The sequence below is a fragment of the Neovison vison genome, chromosome 2, assembly GCF_020171115.1.
Source record: "Neovison vison isolate M4711 chromosome 2, ASM_NN_V1, whole genome shotgun sequence".
Classification (NCBI taxonomy): Eukaryota; Metazoa; Chordata; class Mammalia; order Carnivora; family Mustelidae; genus Neogale; species Neogale vison.
The window spans coordinates 50,507,921-50,513,570 of record NC_058092.1 but is presented as its reverse complement, the minus strand read 5'-3'; positions in this window follow the sequence as shown (position 1 = coordinate 50,513,570).

Below are 5,650 nucleotides of genomic sequence, written 5' to 3'. Positions count from 1 at the left end.
AGTAAAGAGGCTATTTACAAAGGCATGGGTAAGATGTAGAGAAATGACAAAGGACAGAGCAGTAACCCAAAGCTCTTACTATCCTTGTGCCTAAAGGGGTTCAGGGAGGGAGCTCTTAATCAGGACACAGAAGGAGAAATTAAGGTCTCGAGAGCCATGTTGAGAGGGACTGTGACCTCCTGTTGAGGTACATCACCAGTCAGAGAGGACCTGGGGAGGGAGCCAGGGAAGTAAATACTCTGCCATCACTTCTTCCCGATAATCTACTGCCACGGCTTCTGATGGGCTGATCCCAGCTGATAACCCCAGGCCAAGGAAGCCCGTTGACATGGTCCACATAGGTCAGCCTCCTGAGCACAGAACATCTTCGAGAAGGTGGGAGAGAGTAGATCTGGAAGGGCAAATTAAAGCTGACACAACTGTGGCTCATCCTCTGACAGTACGAAGTGACTTTCAGGTGCCTAGCACTATTCCAGGCACTGAGAAGAGGACAGTGAATCAGACTTATATTCAGACAAATTGTGATTTAGAAATGTATCTACCCCTTACACCCCTGACTGTTAGGGCCCCACACAGGTAGTTATTAATATGAGTAATAAGGAAAATTATTGAAACTCCCTGTGCCTCAATATCCTCATCTGCAAAATGGAAATAACAACTGCTTCTCTTTGGGGTTGGATTATATGTGATCATGCTTATAAAGTGCTTAGAATAATGTGTGTTGTGAAGGGCTCACTCGGTACCTGCTAGCTGTTATTATTACTATCATGACTATTGATATTTGTGTCTTCTCGCCAGTCTCTAGAACTCTTCCTCATCCTTGAAGTCCTAGATGGTGCATCTCCTCCCTGTGGCTCTCTCTCCCTTGGGCATAGTTGGTCCCCAAATTATCTGGCCCATGATGTCTTCCTGGTTTTTACAAAGCCATGGGGCAATGATTTGGTTTGCATGTCTGTTTTCCCTGCTAGATGCTATACTCTTCTGGAGTGATCTCAGATCCATCTCCTTTGCCAGCCCCAAGTTCTGGCACATGGGAGGTACTCAATAATATTGGTCTGGTTTGTTTTGAATGAGATTTTATATTTCTGTGGAAGGAATGTGGCTCAGGGCAGTGTTTAGGGTCCATGAAAGTGGATGTGGAAGTAGAAGATGAGCTAGATGAAGTGATCTTATGGCCCCCACAGTTGCTCCATAGAGCTTGATGGGGAAGCTCTTTTTCCCTGCCCTGGACTTTCTTTTGCCCCCCAAAGCCATGTATTCATAAGGGAAGAGGATGCCTATTGAATAAGGAGGCAAGAGCAGAAAGAGTTTTATCTGATCAGAAGACTTTTTACTGACCAGAATTATTCATCTTGCTCTCCTTTAAAGTGGAAGCTGGCTTTCCTTTTGTGTGTGTGTGTGTGGGGGGATTTTTTTGTTCTGTTTGTTTGTTTGTTTTTTGTTGTTGTTGTTGTTGCTGCTGTTGTCTGCACTAGGTAGTAAAGGAGATAGTATTCTTCACTCCCTTGACCCCATGGTTCCTGGAAGCGAAAAAGGCCAGCTAGGGGTGGAGTTGGTGAACAGCTCCCAAAACCTCTTCCACTTTGGTTCTGTTATTTTGCTTCCAGCTACCAGAGTCAGGGCACAAACACAAGGTGAATTCCTTGGTCCTTCCCATGACAGTGTGTGAGGGCAGTTTTGGGATTACATGCCATGGGTCAACTCCCAAGGTCAGGAATATGGTTCCAGTTTAATGGCAGAACAGGACTTATGCCACAGGGATGCAATCCACAAAACTGAGCCTGAATAACTCTTTAGGACATAGAGCCCAGTTTCTTTGCAAATAATTGCAAGGAAAATAAAAGAGAAGGAAGGGGACCCTATAGATTTAAAGGCTTAAGATACATAAAGATCAGTTAGTATATGAACTTTATTTGGATTCTTAGGTGGAAAGCTATTAAAAAAATCATATGATGGTTGGGAATACTTGAACACTAAGTTATTTGGTTATTTGATGATATTCAGGAATTATTGTTAATATTTTGGGGTAAGAAATAGTACTTTGAATATGTTTAATAAAAGTCTTTGTCTTTTAGAGATGTGTTCTGAAAAGTCACAGATGAAGTATAAGATGCCTGAGATTTTCTTCAAAACAATCTGGAGATGGCCAGGAAGTGGATGGGGTATAGTGGGCATAGGGGTTAGTTGTAAGTGATGAGTAGGAGGTGTAATGGGAGTTCATTAATCAATTCTATTCTGTACATACATGGTATTTTTCCATAATAAAAAAATTTTATACATGACAGTATAAATAAATGTACTTTTTATTAGTTTTACTAGGTGGGGCTCCCCGTAATGAACTTGAAATCCAAACTGAGTGTGATAGATGGAAAGCAAACGTAGAATATAGGCTTAGGTGTTTCAGAGAGGAATAGAAACTAGTTCATTCCTCTGAGGTCAAGGGAGGCCCTGTGTCTCCCTAAACGTCAACAAGACTGCTCTAATGTAGCCATGTTCTTTTACCAAAGAGCCAGAACTGGAGAGGTTAAAATGATGACTAGTACCACTTCCTTTGGCCAGCCTTCTCTGTCTGAAGAGAGTGGATTTCCCTGGCAGTAGCACTGTTGAGGGAAATAAGAACCAGAGCCAGGTGGGACCTTCCAGCTGGGTTCTATTCAATCGAGCCTATTGCCCAATGCTTGGAATTGTGCTTCCCAACACAACCTCATCCGTATTCACTGAGCCATTTGGGCCTTTCTCTCAAGTGACTCAGAGAGAGGTGTAATAACTTACTAATATCATACAGCCAATCAATGGTGGACTCACACATGAGTCCTCTGGTTTCAAACCCGAGCTCCTTTCCACCATGTATTACCTTCCCAGGTGTCAGCATTCTTCTTAAGGATGCACCAGCCCAGGGTTGCAAATGATAATAGCTGTCATCTGGTTGATACTGTGTCAGGTGTTCTACATACATTAATTCATTTGGCCTTCTTCATGATCTCGTAAGATAGGTACTCTCCTTATTCCCGTTTTATGAACAAAAAAACTGAGGCCCCAAATGTCAAGATTTAAACCCAAGTGTGCCTGTCCTCAAACCTACAACTATATTTTTTAAGCTCCCTCTTCCTGCTTCATTGAGGCAGATGTGGAATGGAAGTTTTTTCAGAGTTTATTCAAATAGAGGTCTGGAAATCACAAGAAGGCTTATGCCATCAAGGCACCGAAAGAATGCCATATTTTGGAACCACTTATCTACTGCTCAGTTACAGCACTCACACAGCACTTATGATGTACCAGGACACACCACTGACCCCTTTATGAACAGCAACGCAACAAATATCCAGCTCAGTCCTAGGAGGAAGATAGGGGCCGTTTTTATTATTCCCACCTTACCAATAGGGAAACTGGGGCACTTGCCAACACCACAGAGGTAATATGATGCACAGCCAGGATTAAGCCCAGGCAGTCCTGTACCTGAGTCTGTGCCTTTGACCTCTCCATTGTCTTCACCCCAAGCCCTATTATTTATATGCTACATACGGCCTGTTGATAACAGTCATTGAATGACTTTAATTCCATTTTCTTAACTCTGAATAATGAAGACCAAAGTGCCTACTATTGGCCAGAGTCCTCACCGAAAGGTAAAATGACTGATTCCATCAAACTTAAACCCCAAGCCATGTGTGTGTGAAATTGCTCTATTCACTTTGGTCGGGAATGTGTTTTGAGGACCGACTCTACCTTTTTGAGCTGCAGTAATAAGAGAGAAAATATGAAACTTAATGGGATAAATCACATTAAAGAGCTCAATACCCAGTAGCTATTAGCAGCCTTATTACTATCTCTGACCCGGCCGCTCTTTCGCAGGCCCCACAGCCCCAGCCACCATTTGCCACCGTTCTGTCCTGTCTCTTGCTGACCTTCCCCACTCAGCACCTTTCCCTCCTCTCCTCAAGTTAATCTATAAAATGCCTGGCCAACAAGCCAGTGGTTCCCAGAGGGGTGGCGGGCTCGCGGATGGTGAAAGAAGTGAAGGGAACCAAGAGTTCACCCATCACGATGAACACCGGGTGAGGAACGGAATGGTTGAATCACTGTGTTGTACACTTGAAACTAGTATAACACTGTATGTTAACTTTACTGGAATTTAAAAAAAAAAAAAGCATTCTCTAGGCTTCCTTGCGGGAGGAGTTTCCTTCCTGGTCCTGTCGGACCAAGGCACAGCCTTGGGACATGCTCTGGCTAATGAACCATGAGTGGAAGTGGTGTGGGTCATTCTAGATGGAACTGTTGAAAGCTAGGCCGGCCTTGCCATGCTCCTTCTCCCCCATCCACTCATCAGCAATGGTTGAGATGGTTGCTGCTTTGCACCCTGGGTCCTAGAATGGGGACAGTCTCACTGGGATCCCACACAACGCTTTGACAGACGTGCAAAGTAAGATGCAAGCCTTTATTGTTGGAGGCCGCTGAGGGTTTGGACTTGTGCGGATCACAGCATAGATCTAGCCTCGTCTGACTGACACATGTTTTATGATGCTCTTAGAGGACAGGACAAAGTTCCCTAATATGCCTGCAAGGTCTTGCACGGTCTTGACCGACCTCAGTGTCAAGCTTCATCTTGAACTGAATTTCCTCTCCACTTCACCCCTTCATCTAAAAAGGCCTTACTCCCCTCCCTCAAAGGTGCTCTCCTCAAGCCTGCTATGGGCTCTTGGTACGTACATGCTGTCCCTCTGCCCAGAACCTTCTCCTTCCCGCCTGCTCCATTTGCCTAGTGAACTTCTATCTATCCTACTAGTCTCAATGGGCTTTTACAGCAATAATATACCCTTTATAATCCTCATCACAACTACACGCTTACCTTGGCTGCTGTGTTTACTTGGATAGTGCTTATTCTGCCCACTGGACTGTATACTTCGTAAGAACACTGGCTCAGTTTTTACTTATTTTCTATCCCTAGCCCCTGGTATAGTCTCTGGCACATAATGGGTACTCAGTTTTTATTGAATAAGCAATTGAGTTGAGGGGAGCCTGGGTGGCTCAATTGGTTGAGCATCTGACTTCAGCTTGGGTCATGATCTCAGTGTGCTGGGATCGAGTCCCATGTTGGGCTTTGTACTCAGCAGGGAGTCTGCATGTCTCCTCTGTCCCTCTCCCACTAGTATGCTCTCTCTCTCAAATAAATAAAATCTAAAAAAACAAAAAAAATTGAGTTGATGTATTATAGGATGGAAGTTAGAAGAGACTTCTTGGATTTGAAACCCACCCTGCTACTTGGTTTTTGTATGACCTTGGGTACCTTACTGAGTCTCTTTCTGCCTCAGTTTCCTCGTCGGTAAATGGAGGTAAAAATAGTTCCTACAGAGACGGCTGTGAGGAATACGCGGATGAAGATGCATGTGTTGTATGTTTACTCCCGGGTCTGGTCTCCGGGCTCACCTTTCTATTCCCTGTGGGGCTGGCAGTTCTCTCGCTGTGTTTTCCATACTCCCTACCCAGATGCCTACGCTTTGATCAAGCCACTGAAAGACACCAGCGGGAGTCTCAGAATAGGAGGGCAGGGAAAGAGGGGGCTTCTTTCCGGTTTCTGCTCCCGTCCACATGGGACAGCACAGAGGATGGATGCGCCAACGGCCTCTGGCTCCTTTCAGTGCCCCAGGGAGGCACT